Raw genomic sequence first — 14,028 nt, forward strand, 5'->3', positions numbered from 1 at the left:
ACAGATGGGAAAACTCAGGTTCGGAGAGGGCAAGACTCTTGCTCAGTATCTAAGTAAGAGGCAGAGCCCGGAACTGATTCAGCTCTAACTGTAAAGCCACTCCCTCCTCCTACAGAACCAGATCTCAGCCTAGACAGACAGACTCAGGACGTCCTCACAATTTTAAGACATGCCTTGTCCCCAGACTAACTCAACATTCCCAGAATAACTATCTCTTATCCCTTAAGGGAGCGGTCACTCTTCCCTCTGCCTGTCCGTCTCCTTCCGTGAACAAGTTGTAGAATCACGGGCCATCAAAACTATAAGCGCCTTAGTACCTGCCAGAGCAGTGATTTTCACATTTGTTTACTCGTCGCAGAATCTATGGTTGGAACGCCCACTCATGACACAGATATTAGGTCCTGTACTCTCCAGCCCTTATCTGCACTCCTCTGAAAGGGACTCCTGAGGCTCTTCTGAAGACCCCATGCCTCTTCAAGAAATGCAGACTGATCTACTTTGACCCCTCAGTTGTAGATGAGGAGGCTGAGAACCAAGGTCAGAAGGGGCTCACCCAAGGGTTCCCAGTGACCTTGAGGCAGAACCAGGACAAGAATCTAACGTGTTGTTTCTAGTGTTCTCTGTTCTGTAGAGTGGACAAGTCACGCCCATGAGAGTAGAAGAGAAGGTGTTCTGCCTATGTTCAGGCAGGCTGTGCGGGAGTGGGCTGTGGAGATACAAACTTCCTTCTGGCAGGGGGAGTAATCATTAATAACAGTGGCATGTTAATTGAGCATTGTGCTGTGAGGCACAGGACAAAGAGCTTTGCTTGCATTATTCCGTTTAATCCGCTCAGCGGATTATGATCCCATTACGGAGATAAGGAAGCTGAGTCTTAACTCCTAAGCTTAGGTGGACCCGCCAGTAAATAGCCATGGTTGGATCTGATCCCGAGACTTCTCACCCCAGAGAACATCTCTCAACCAGTCTGCTGTACTGTCTTCCTAGTGGAGACAAGATTCTTTCCTATTTACCAATATATCCTTCCCTGTCCTCCTGCCAATCTCTCGGCGAACGCTCTGCACAATCAGACATCTCATTTTTCTACCCCGAGACCGCCAATATGCAGGGTCTTGCGTATAAATGCGCACCCGCTACCCTTCCTCTGACAAATTCACACACTCCCTACACACAGCCGGGCGGGCGCACTTATGCATAATGCATGACGCTGCGTCTCAAATCCTGCTAAATTGAGATTCGGCTGGCTGTTGGGTCTGGAGACACCTCAGTGCCTGCGTCATTAGCTGCGCTCTGAAAGCCATCATTAATGTAGCCACTGTGGCTGAGTCACTGACATCGCAAGCAGGTAATAGAATTGAAGGGACACATAATAAAAGGGAATGGAATGGGACTTGGGTTGGAAAAGAGGACTATTGGTTATCCGGTCCTGAAGGGTGATATGTAAACAGGGAGCTTCAGGCCCCCGGGATGCTGGCTCCCCCGAGTCCCTCAGCAGCGGATAATAAATGGCCCAATTATAACCTCCACACTCTGAGGTTTCAAAGGAGAGGAAGAAAAAAAAATCAATGAAATTAATTTCATGTGGACCCATTTTTTATGTTTGTTTTGCTACAGCAGTTGTGTAAGATACCCCTATAGACGTGCTTATCTTTCTTCCACCCACTGTCCCATCTACAACAGCAAACAAACCACCACCAAAAAAGCAGGATTTCAGGCATATTGTCTGTGACATTTCAAAGAAAGGGGACAGATCAGAGAATCCCAGGGCTGGAAGAGCCTTTAAAATCTCATCTTTCCATGGCACAGGGGAAGATACAGGGTCTCCCCATACATTTGTGCAGGTTGTGCACTGCACAAAGATGCCCTATTGAGGGGTGAGTGGGGACTGAGATGTAGCTCATGCTCTGCTGGACAAACTGCGATCTGCATGGTGTTGCATCCACCTGTATATGATTAGCAAGGAGGAGCCAAAGGTAAATATATAGACTTACACTGAACAAGGACTCAGAGACGTGTCTTCTGTGGGGTTCCCGTTGTATGTGATCTTTAGTATATCTCTTTCCTAGACTTATTTCCTTCTTTGTAAAGGGAGGGCATTCGAAAAGGTACAGGTGAAGGAGACTACCATGAACAAGGCACGGGTTTCCCATCAGGCACTGTGCCGAGAGTATGAAGCATCTGTCTGATTTCATCCTTTTAGTAATTCTCCTTGAGGTTTATTTAGTCTCATTTTACAGCTGGGAAAAAAAGGGCTCAGAGAGAGGTGGCCCCAGGTAACAGAACACTCGGGTGGAGGAGACAGGTCTGCCACCCCAGTATGTCCGGGCTCTCTCCCCACAACATGCCTCCTGTTGAAAGCTGTTTACACCTCTAGCTTCCTGTGATTCTGTATGTAAGATGACCTTGATAATTGCAGCATTGGCGGGGTGTGTGGAAAGGAATAAGACTGCTATCCAAGTCAAACAACAGGGAATGCCACCCAGAAGCAGTTGGTAGGACTGTGTGGAAGGAGGCAGGCGGTCAGAGAACGGTGGCAGTGAAACTGACCAAATGCAGAACTGGTCTTCCAAGGAGGTTAATGAGAGGTAATCCTGAAAATTACTGTCTAGTAAGCCTGGTGTCAATATTTAGTAAAATAATTGGACAAATGTGCCCAGAGAAAAATCTGTAAGCATTTGAGAGATGATGGAATAGTGAGCGATAAGAAGCACTGGAGGTTCATGCAGAACAAATCATCCTGGACAACTTGATAGCTTTTCCTGACAAAATTGTGAAATTAGTGGATGAAGGAGACGTAGTAAAGGTTATGGATCTGAGCTCCAGCAAAATATTGAATAGTGTCACGTGTGATGTTCAACTTGCCAAACTAATTCAAATTGCCTCTGATTCAAGCTGCGTTATGTGGATTAGTGCTATTATTGAATCCGGTTGAAGAACAGAGCCATCAGGTGCTGAGAGATGGTGCTGCTCTAAGGGCCAGGGCCAGAGACCTTCTCATCCCCATCTGTGGTCTGGAAGGGAGTGTCAGAGAAGCCACTGGGGTCCCAGGCAGAAATGCAGACATCATTAAAGCATTAAAGCAGTGGAAGACTCCGGGGCATCAGGAGGAAAAGGAAGTTTTGTCGATGATTTGATTATCACCATCTGCCTAGGGAGCAGCGGTCATTACCATCATCATCTTCATCGTCATCAGTTGTGGTCACCATAATTTTGCTTATAAGGTCAGACAGGGAGTGGCTGACCACACAGATAGGAAGCGGAGGTACCTAGGTTCCAACAGGTGCATCTGAATTTAATGACTGGTGTACTTTCCTCTATCCCCAGTCGTTCTCAAACTTTGGGTGCATCAGATCCACCAGGGGCAATGGTGGGGTGAAAGCTGGGTTGGGGGAAGGTTGTTAAAGCACAGACCGCTGGGTCCCACTCCCAGACTTTCTGACTTGATAGGCCCGAGAATCTGCATTTCCACCAAATTCCCAGGTGATGCTCATGTTACTAGTCTAGGGACCCCATTTTGAGAACCACTGCTGGATCCCAGTTCTCAGATACTAATTTGCATATAACTCACCTGGAGGTCTTGTTAAAATGCAGATTCTGATTCAGCAGATCTTCTGGGGAATGGGGGATTCTGCATATCTAATAAGCTCCCAGGTTTGCAACCACGCCTTGAGTGGCAAACACCTATGCCACGATGCTAAGACATGAGAAATCTAGAGAGACAGCACTGCAATTTAAGAACCTACTCTGGAATCCAAAGTGGAAGAAGCAGACCACTGAACAAAGAGAAAAATGAGCTGTGGAAAGGACATCATTTGGAAGATATGAGTTTAAAACTTGGCCTTGCCTTAATTTGATTTGCTTTATGACCGATGGAATTTATTTAACTTCCTTGGGCATCAGTTTGCTTATTTTTAAAGTAATGCTTACTCTTCTTCTTAGAGTGTTTATTATTCTTTAATGCAAAGACTTTTATATGACAGTCAATGAAAATTTTTTCATAGAGAAAATACTTGGGGACTTCTCAAAACAACTGCTGAAGACTCATTCCATGGTATTGCCCATGGTATGCTTGTGCGCGAAGCCATGGAGAAAACAGCTCTCAGGATGCCGTGCTAACCTGTCTCTCTCTCCTCTGATGACTGGCTATCCCTCCTTCCACAGGCAAGAAGAACCCAGTAAACTCCGCATTGTTGACATTTTCCCTGGACTCACTGACAGGGCTTTCATTAGCATTCTAGAATCAGACTGTTATCAAACTTAAAATCTACCCCTCTGCTTTAAATACCTCGCTATATGTGTGCAATTTATTGCTACTTGTCTAAAGTCCTTTAGGAGACAGAAAGGGATTAAATCTAAACTATTGATCAGGTGAATTCACATGGAAGGAATGAGGGCTTCTGCCCAGCCTCCTCTTGAAGCACTTGGGAAGCTCAGGAGAGAGAAATCAAAGAGGGACTGTGGTAGACTGTTCGGTGTTAGGTACAACAGGAATGAAATGGCTCATTATTGTTGTGATTATTATTACACACTAAAAAGCCAATTACACTGTAATCTTGATACTTAAGGACCTTGTAACAAATAGAACCCCACCCCATATAATTCCCCAGCCTTGCTAATTCCTGCCATTCTCCTCCGAATCTCTGTGCCCTTTCCCCACCTTCTCCTGTTTCCTCCACCCTGCCTAGCACAGCATCAAATTCTAAATACTGACTTCTTTCTTAAAGTTCCTCAAAGTCCAGGAAAGACAACTAGACAATTTATTCATTCATTTGCCTTTTCATTCAGTCATTTTTTTTCATTCCCTCAGTAACATTTCTGCCCTCAGCAGAATCCTCAGGGAATCCTCATTTATCACCATTCATTCATTCATCACTTCACTAAATCCACTCATAGGTTCGTTCATTCATGCTTTTATTCTCATATATATTCATCTATATATTAATCATATATGAACATATATGCATGTATATATCCATCCACTGAGTAATTCATTTCATTTTTCATTCACATTCGTTCTATTATTCATTCATTCATTTCTTGATCATCCACAAAATTCACTGGGTGATCACACGGTCAGGCTCTGCCTTAGCCACTGATTCACAGAAGATATGACCTCTGTACGTGAGAAACCCATAAGCCAGTCAAGAAGACAAAGAAACAAACATATTTAATTGCAAGTGCTGTGTGATTGGGGTGATGCAAGGGAGGCAGAGGAAGGCAGGAGGTTGAAAAGAAAAGTAAACAACAACTTCTGCCTGTCTACTACATGCCCAGCAGTTTGCATGCATTCACTGATTTGAATGCTCCCTTCCTTTAAAAACATGATGAAACTAAATTTACTTAGTACAGAGACTCAGTTGAGATCTGAGCCCAGGCATTTCTCATTCCACTCCCCAGGCTCTTAACCACTCTGCAGTGTTCACTGGTAAGATCATCGAGGACCTTAGTTTAGACTAGCATTTCTGGGGAGTGATGTGGGAGAAATCAAACTAGAAAGTTGCAAGAAGCAATTGGAAAATGAGGAAGTGGAAACAATACATTTCTTTCAAACTGAACATAGTCTCTCCTTCAAGGGGAGGAGAGAAAAAATCATAAGTGAAGAGGGGCTTAGGAGTGAGTCTTAGTCAGAGCATCAGAGGAATCTCAGGAATCAGGACAAGCATGGCTGTCATTGTAGGTTTCTTCCATTATCTTCTCTTAGTTGACCTCACTCATGTTGCCCCCACCACGACTCTGAGCTGTTTTATTCACTTCTGCAAATACTAGGACTTTGCATAGGGCTTGCCATAATACAGTTGTTAAATTAATACCTACAGAATGAATGTCAAATGCTCTACAGTGGATTCACACATTACCCAGAATTGTACTTTTTAGGGAGGAGGGAGGAGTAGGTCAGCTGACTGCCCCCCAAGCAGACAGTGTAACCAGTTGGGTCCTGGAAGTCTGGTGATGCAGAGGGAGTGACTGTGATAGCCAGAAAAATAAAGCAAAGTCAACACTGATAAAGAAAATATAGACTTGAATACAGGGAATAATCAAATTCAAGTATAAGCAGGGGGCAAGATCAAAGCTGGGGACTTGAGTAAGTGGGTAGAATGGTCTTAGAGTAGACTGGACACCAGCCATAGAAAACAGACCCAGGGAGTGAATGTTGCAGGTCTATATCGTTTGGGTGTTTGCACAATTTCCTGGCAATTTGCATTGGTTCAGGAGCCCCAGCAGAGAAAAGAGTCTTTTGAGTGTGGAGAAAATGAAGGTTTTGGCTTCAGCAGGGTAGGTTTTATTAGAACTGTTATTAGTCTGTTGAGCAAAAAGCTCATTAGAAACTCATTGGGGCTCTCAAAAGTGCTGCACATTTTTAATCATCGCCTTCCTTTTCATTCCTCCATGGGTTTCTTGATGCCATCTGAGCATTGGACCTATTAGAGATGTAGCTTCTGGCTCACTTGTCATTTGAGTCCAGGGCCAGATACCTGCAGCTCATGTCCCGCATACTGTTGAAGGGAAAAAAGGAACCTGGCAGGTGGTAAACTGCAGCAGGTGCTCTGACATGTATTATTTTCTGTTACAACAGCCAGAGGAACCAGAGGACCAGATACCTCAAGTGGCTTCCACGAGGTCATACAGCGAGTCAGTCGGGGCAGAATCAGCACTGAAACCTCAGTGGGCTCAACTGGAAAACCTGTACCTTTCCAGGGTCTCATGCTGCCCCCAACAATGGGATTGCTTTTATAAGAGAAGGGGTTTCTCACTTCATGTTGGCAACCTAGGATGTGGGGAAGGGAGAAAAGAGGGGGCAGGAGGAGGAGACAGGGAGAGGAGAAAGAATCATTCCGCACCAGTTTCAGATTCAAAGATCACTCTCCAGCTGTCAGCTGAGCCCACAATCATTGCAGAGTTTTATTAAGGAGCAGAAGTCGTAGAAGAGTGAAGTGACAGATTTAAAATTAACTTGCCAAACTCCCCATCAATATTGTGACAGTCCCCAAGTACCCATTCAGCGACCCAGTGCACCAACTTGACAATATTAACATAACTTTGTCGGAACAAAAGCTTCCCTTCTGTCTTTTCCAGAAAAGCTAATTTTGGGGAGACACACATTCTTCTCACTGCCTTTTTTTTGGCATCTCTGCGACAGGTCCCTTTAGGCCAACCCAGGAGTTCATGTTCTAAAACTTCCATTCTTCTTCCATCTTTCTGGTGATTGCCACTCATGGCAGGACACCAAAGACCATGAGAGAGGTGCTCTCCCCTTTAGGGACCTACTAAGTGATTGGAGACCAGGAAAGAGACCCCAGCATGCTTGCCACTTTCTAAACACCAGCTTGAATTCCCTTTAGTCTTTATATTTGGAGCAATATGCTCTCTGCGCCAGTTCTCTGCAAGTCACCATAGTCTGTCCTCTTCTTTCCCTTCACCTAGTAACCTCTTACTCACCCTTCACATCTCATCTTAAACATTGCTTCCCGAGGAGCACCTGCCTGAACTCCTAAACCCCCATGTGGGTCCCAGAGGTTTGCTCCAAGAGCACCCTGACTTCTAAATGTCACACTGCACAACTCGCTTGGTTAACTTTCACTTGAGTAAGCAAGTGTTTCCTTTCTTTTGTTATCTGTGAGTTCAGTAGATAAAGTGACCATATCATGTATCATCTAATCCAGGTGACTTTTGTCTGGATTAAATGCTAAAGTAGACAGGAACCTGGGACATCAGGCACAAACTCGAATTGTCCTAGTCAGACTGGAATGTATGGTCACCCTACAAACATGGGCATATGTGGCCACCGTCTGGCTCTCTTTGTATCTCCATCACGTAGTACAGTGGATAAAATTTATTAAGTGCAGGATATCTGTTCAATGAATGAATGAAATGCTTTCTTTTTAAAAACTAGTCCTAATGGCAAGCTTACAGACCTTTCCTGACCGACTTCCTTCCTTCATTCCTTCCTTCCTTCCTTCCCTCCTTTTCTTTCCTCCTGCCTTCCAACCTTCTATGCATTAAGCCCTGTTTATTTTCATCACTGGGCATAAAAATAAACATAGTTTCTGCCTTGAGGGTGAGAAGGGGAAATGAGTAGCCTGTACTGAGCATCTATCATGGGTCAGTTGATTTAAGCATCACATACCATTTAGTCACCTGATCAATGAGGTAGTCAGTATAATCACCTTGTACAAACGAGGACAATGAAGTTCAGAGAGGTCAGGTGACTTGACCAAGGGCACCCAGCTAATAGAAGCAGAGACTGCATTCAACTGAGTCCGAAGCCACGGCCTCATCATTAAACTATGTTACTACCTCAGCTCTGCAGAGGGAAACTGAAATATGAAGGAGCACAGGGTGTAAACTGCCATGACTAGGGGAGATTTCCAGTCTCGGGTGGGCATAGAAGTCACTCTGACGTATAGATCTCATATACGTTATCCATAGACTTAAAAAAAATTGGAGGGGGTAATTAGGTTTTATTTATTTATCTTTGATGGAGGTGCTGGCGATTGAACCCAGGACCTTATGCATGTCAGGCATGCACTCTACCACTGAGCTATACCCCCACCCATAGACTCTAAAAACAAAAATCAACTTCTAAGTTACAGTTATCATTTTTGTCCAGACCTTAGTCACGGACACACTTTGCTAGGTCTTGGGGATTTACCATGACAAGGAGTCAAAGATGGTCCTGGATCTCATTTCAGTAGGAAAAGCAGACATGAAATAAAGAATCCCATAGACATGAATTCAACTTAAGTGTTTGCGAGTATTATGGAGGAAAAGCAGTAATTTCCTGCAGACGCAGGATTTCTGTTTCATTGCATTTTCACGGATAAGGGAACTACGGCTGGGCGGTTTAAGTGATTAAGACCGCATTGCAGGGAGTTAGGGTTTAAACTCACTCACTTCTACTTGACCCCAAAGCCTATGCTACCCTACCTTCCCCCCTTTCATTCTGAATAATGCGGTCATAAACCCATCAGTGGAACAGAGCAAACCCCTAGCCACCACTTTATAAGGTCTGTTTGTTAACCTCAGTGGCTTTACATGCCGAATGGCTACAAGCGGCCCATCTCCACAAACTTGCTGTGAGGGTTAAAGACGATGCAGCATTGGAAGCACTTTGCACAGCGCCTGACCCATAGATACACGCTCAGTAAATAGCAATTTTTATATCATTAATAGTATTAGGTGGCACTGAATTATTGACTAAGGTAATTTGGTGGTCGATCACACACATAATGTCCTGCATTATTAGTTAACTTTAAACGTGCTGTTTTTATAACATTCTTCCTCTCCCCTGCAGCCACCACCCTCAAGTCCCTCAGCCTAGCACAGTGGTACGAAGGGGGTGGAATGTGTGACTGTGTGGTAGAAGGGATGGAGGGAGATGGATATTTGAGTATGGGTTTGGAGCCAGACTGCCTACATCCCAGTCCTGGCTCCACCATTTACAAGCTGGATGACATTAAGAAAATTAGCATCATGTCTCTGCATTACACTGCTGTGAGAGCTGAGTGGGACTGAACAGGTGCCGCTACTTCCCGGGCTCTCCTCTTCCGTTACTGGGGCTCCTCCCCAGCCTCCTGTGCTGGTGGCTCTTCCGCCCTCTGACCTCCAAGCACAGGAGCCCCTGGGCTGGGGACTTGGGGTCTCCCTTTCTCTACCTCCTTCCTGGTGGACTCATCTCCCCTCGTTTCTTGTAGACCACCTATAGCCTAAACAACCCAAAATGTGTGTTTCAAGTCTGGTCTCTCTTCTGCCAGACTGTCTGGCCAAATGGCTTCCTAACATCTCCATGAGGATGGATATTATACATAACCAGATGATGCTTACTGAAGCAGGGTGATGAGGACCTGGGGTTTTTATCACACGATTTTCTACTGTTATAAATGACTGGAATTTTCCACAATCGAACTCATTTTTTAACATGGTCACAACCAAATTTCTATTTCTACATCCCTCCCTTGGGCCAGCTCCTACCGTGGTCCTTCCTGTCTCCGTCAATGCACTTCCATCTGTCCAACTGATCAAGCTAAAAGCAGGGAGCCAGCCCCGCCTCCCCCTTCCTCTCCCTCATCAGTAAATTCTGGCGTGCTGCCTTGAGAATACACCCAGAACCTGTCCACCGCTCGCCATGTCAACACCTGCAACCAGTCTCCGCTGTCTTTCACCTGGGTGGGCTAAAGCCTTGGGACTGCTTTTCCTGCATCCATCCTGCCTGCTAAGCTCCATTCTTCACACCCCAGATGAAGTGGCCTTTTAAAAATATGACCGATCTCATAGCCCTTTCCTGTTCACATCACACACTGGCTTCTTTCTCTTCTCAGAGTAAAATCCAAAGCACTGTACCTGTGTGACGCATAGGACCCTATACAAACTACCACACTGCCCCACTTGATGTCCATTATCTCCTCATTTATAGCCTTTTCTCCTACCACGTGCTGCTCTGTCACTATGTCCCATTTACCTCTGGGCTCCTTTTTGTTCTTGGAACATGCAAAGGGCCTGTGAACTTGCTGCGCCCTTTCTGCCTGGAAGCTCCTCCTTGCCTCACCTGGTAAGAACTTTGCATGGATGTCACTTTATCAAAGCCTTCCGTGTCCAGCTTGTATTAAATAGAACCCCCTGCCTGGCACACCCTAGCCCCCTTGTCCTGCTTTCCTCCATAGTGTGCACACCTGACATAGTATATATTTATTGGTTGTCTCCCACACTAGAATTTAACTCACAAGTGCAGGGTTTTCATGAGTTTTGCTCACTGTGGTATTCTGTGAGTGGTACATAATAGATAGTGATTATTTCTGACTGAATGAAGATACAGTGGTACTTGGTAGGGGGTGAAAACCGTACACGTTTGTCATTGTTGTTACTGTTGCTACTGTTACTACTATCACTTCTGTTACTTTTCCTGGGACTAGTTTCCTTATATCCCTTAGTTTTCTCACAACAACACAATGGGATGCAAGGATGCTTATTTTACATATGAAGCCACTGGGCTGAGGACAGTGACATCACCTGTGTAAAGCCCAGGAGCCCAAGATGAGGAACTACTCATCTCCAAAACCCAGGTCTCCCCATCTCCCTGGGGCCCCTACATTCTCCAATGAGATTCCAAACCCCAACATGAGTATGTTCTCTGTGTCTCTGTTGACAAATTTCCTGTTTGTGGAGAGATCTTTAAGAGATATAACTGAGTGGGGGAAGGGGGGTGAAAAACAACATACTTTATGAACCTTTTGTGAGATAAAGGTTGAGAGTTATATTCAATCTTATTTGCTTGAATTTATATAAGCAAATGTGGTAAAGATACCTACGAAACTAACCAAAGTGGAAAGGAGGCAGGAGAAAAGAATAGAGAGAAACAGGGAAGGGAGTATCATTGGATGTCTTTTATACCATTTTCGTTCTTGAACTTTGTAAATTTAATGCCTATAAAAATAAATTAAAACAATAAACCTACTAAACTGTCACAGCCAAGAGGCACCGAAGGAGACAAACAACTAAAGGTAAGATAGTGACTAAGCCAGCTTCAAGTTTGCTCAGCTTGACCAAACTTCAGGCAGGCTTCTTCCTGACTCTAGGTCCCTGACCTCCCTTTTCTTAGAGCATTTCCTCTAAATAACTTGTCACTGTAAATTCCTTCTCTGCCCTTTAACATGTAAATCTTTTTAAAAGCCTCTTGCCAGTTTTATAACCCAAGAATGTCTTTCTCAAGGACCTGGGAGCCATCTCTTTGAATGTAATCATCAAAAAAAGAAAGCAGAGAAATATATTTGCAAATTCAGGAATCACTGTGCTGTGTGGGGCCTATCCCATTGGTCCACCTTCTCCAGAAGTCCTCCAGGACTTTTCCACTTCCATAACCCGGTCTTAAAAACCCTTCTGTCCTTTGTTTCAATGGAATTGAGTTCAGACCTCCCCTATTGCAATAGCCTTGAATAAAGTCTTCCTTGACTGTTTAACATTGCCTAATGCAATTTTGCCCTGACAGAGCACTGGATAAGCTCCTGGATTGGGGGGTCAGGGGAAGGACATTAGGTAAAAAACTGAAGCAATCCGAATATCTGACTTTATTCAAGATTACTGCAATAGGGGAGAGAGGTCTGAACTCATTCCCATTGAAATAAAGGGCAGGAGGGTTTTTAGGTCAGGTTATGGAAGTGGAAAAGTCCTGGAGGACTTCAGGGGCAGGTGGGCCAGTGGGATAGGCTCCACATAGCACAGTGATTCCTTAATTTGCAAATGTATTTCTCTGCTTTCTTCCTTGATGATTCCATTTCAAAGAGATGGCTCCCAGGTCCTTGAGAAAGGAGAAAAGTTAAGAAACACAAGACTTAGATATACCAAAGAGAAGAGTATTCTTTCCCTCTTTATACCAATGTTCAGCTCTAAGAGTCTTGTTCAGCTTGCATCTCCAGAACCTGGCATGCAGTAAGCACTCAATGTATATTTATTGGTTGAATCACAAGGCTGAAGGAGAATTTAATTACAGTTTAGTATAATTTCAAGCTAGGTTTCTACCTCCTTCGCAAATACAGCACCAAGATGCCTATGTGGCTTCTGGGATTGTCTGTTTCCAGTGACTGGGTCCTCACTAACTCCTTCGAAGTAGTTTGGTAATTAATAGAAACTTGGAAAGGTATCCCTTGGTGGAATTTCAGTTCTCTGACTGGGACGGCAAGGTAAACCAATCCCTTTATCCTGTTAATTTCCTCCTACACTAGAAAGCATCCCAAACAAGCCAAATAGCTTCAAGGTTGCAGAGAGCACCCGGACCCTCAGAGAGGATGGAGAGGTGGCTGGCTGATACAGGGGTTAAAGTTCTTTCAAAGTGGTCAGGGATGCACTGAATGGACCAGTACTGGAGTATCCAAATGCCTGCATCATTGGCTCCTGGCTTGTGCCTGCTAATTAACTGCTAACATAATGGGCTCCTCTGAGGATCTTATGAGACATAAAAATAAATGCTCATTTTGGACTCTTAAAAGCCACCTTTGAGGTGTTCCACTAGATTATCATTAATAGTAATTATTCAGTGGTGATGTTACATAAAACCCCAGCCACTGCCCTTGGAGCTTTCTGTATTAATTCACATCTAATAAACTATGATCATATCTTTCATTAGAATTGTTACTAAATACATTTCCATTCAGGGCATCTCCCTGAAATGGAAATATTTCCCTAAAAATTAATTTTCTTGATACACATGCGTAGGCTTATTAATGTGAGCTTAGAATAGACTTACTTTTTCATTTCTCTGGAAGGAATACAAAGAAAGTAATGCTGGTGAATTTGCATCTCACATGATCTCAAATGTGCCAGGATATACACTCCCGCACAAGATTTCAGAGTAAGTAGTATCTCATAGATGCTCAGATTCATGTTAGGAAAATGTCACTAACATTTGCACATGTCCTTACACTTTATAGGGCATTTTAACCTGACTTTTCTCACCACCTCTCCCTCCCTATCATAATTCTCTTGTGGGGTTGCTATTATTATGTTCCCTGATTTAGTGATGAGCGCACTGGGATCCCAAAGGTTAGAAAACGTTGAAGAGTCATACAGCCAGTAATGGTCCCATTACTGTGGTGCTTAAATAACCCTACCTGATTGAATCCATCCATCACCAACCATAGTTTATCTCTACAATCCCACCCCCTCACCGTCTTCATGATCCACTTTGATGTTCACGTCTGTCAATGCTCTGTCCGTGCTCTTACCTGCTGAAGCACTCTCCCACCTAACTGTAATCACATCCTCCAGGCTTCAGCCAGCATCTCATTCAGGAAGTCTTCCTTGCCACTTACCACACCAAGGCTGGGCCAGTGGTCCATCTACATAAGAGTAGGGACTTTGTCTATCTCCATCTTTCATCCCCGAAGCTTAATACATCAGAGGTGCTACATGAAAACTTGTTACATAACCAATGAGAGTAAGTGGTAAAGCCAGGACTGGGATCTCTGACCTCAAGTGCAGTCCTGTGGTGCCATCCCACTCCCTCTTGTAATTAGCAGAACAATAACAAATGACTTCTGA

At 44.3% G+C, this 14,028-nt stretch overlaps 1 protein-coding gene and 1 non-coding gene across 5 annotated transcripts in view; both read right to left on the reverse strand.

The window, feature by feature from the left end:
- Positions 1–14,028, reverse strand: part of ASTN2 (astrotactin 2) — an 800,009-nt gene that overhangs the window by 258,200 nt on the left and 527,781 nt on the right. The gene's annotated exons all lie outside the window — the stretch shown is intronic.
- TRNAV-GAC (transfer RNA valine (anticodon GAC)) lies at positions 8,478–8,549 on the reverse strand. Its single transcript has one exon. It is a non-coding gene; the product is annotated as a tRNA-Val (tRNA).

This window comes from Camelus bactrianus, chromosome 4 (genome assembly GCF_048773025.1).
Source record: "Camelus bactrianus isolate YW-2024 breed Bactrian camel chromosome 4, ASM4877302v1, whole genome shotgun sequence".
In the NCBI taxonomy this organism is placed as follows: Eukaryota; Metazoa; Chordata; class Mammalia; order Artiodactyla; family Camelidae; genus Camelus; species Camelus bactrianus.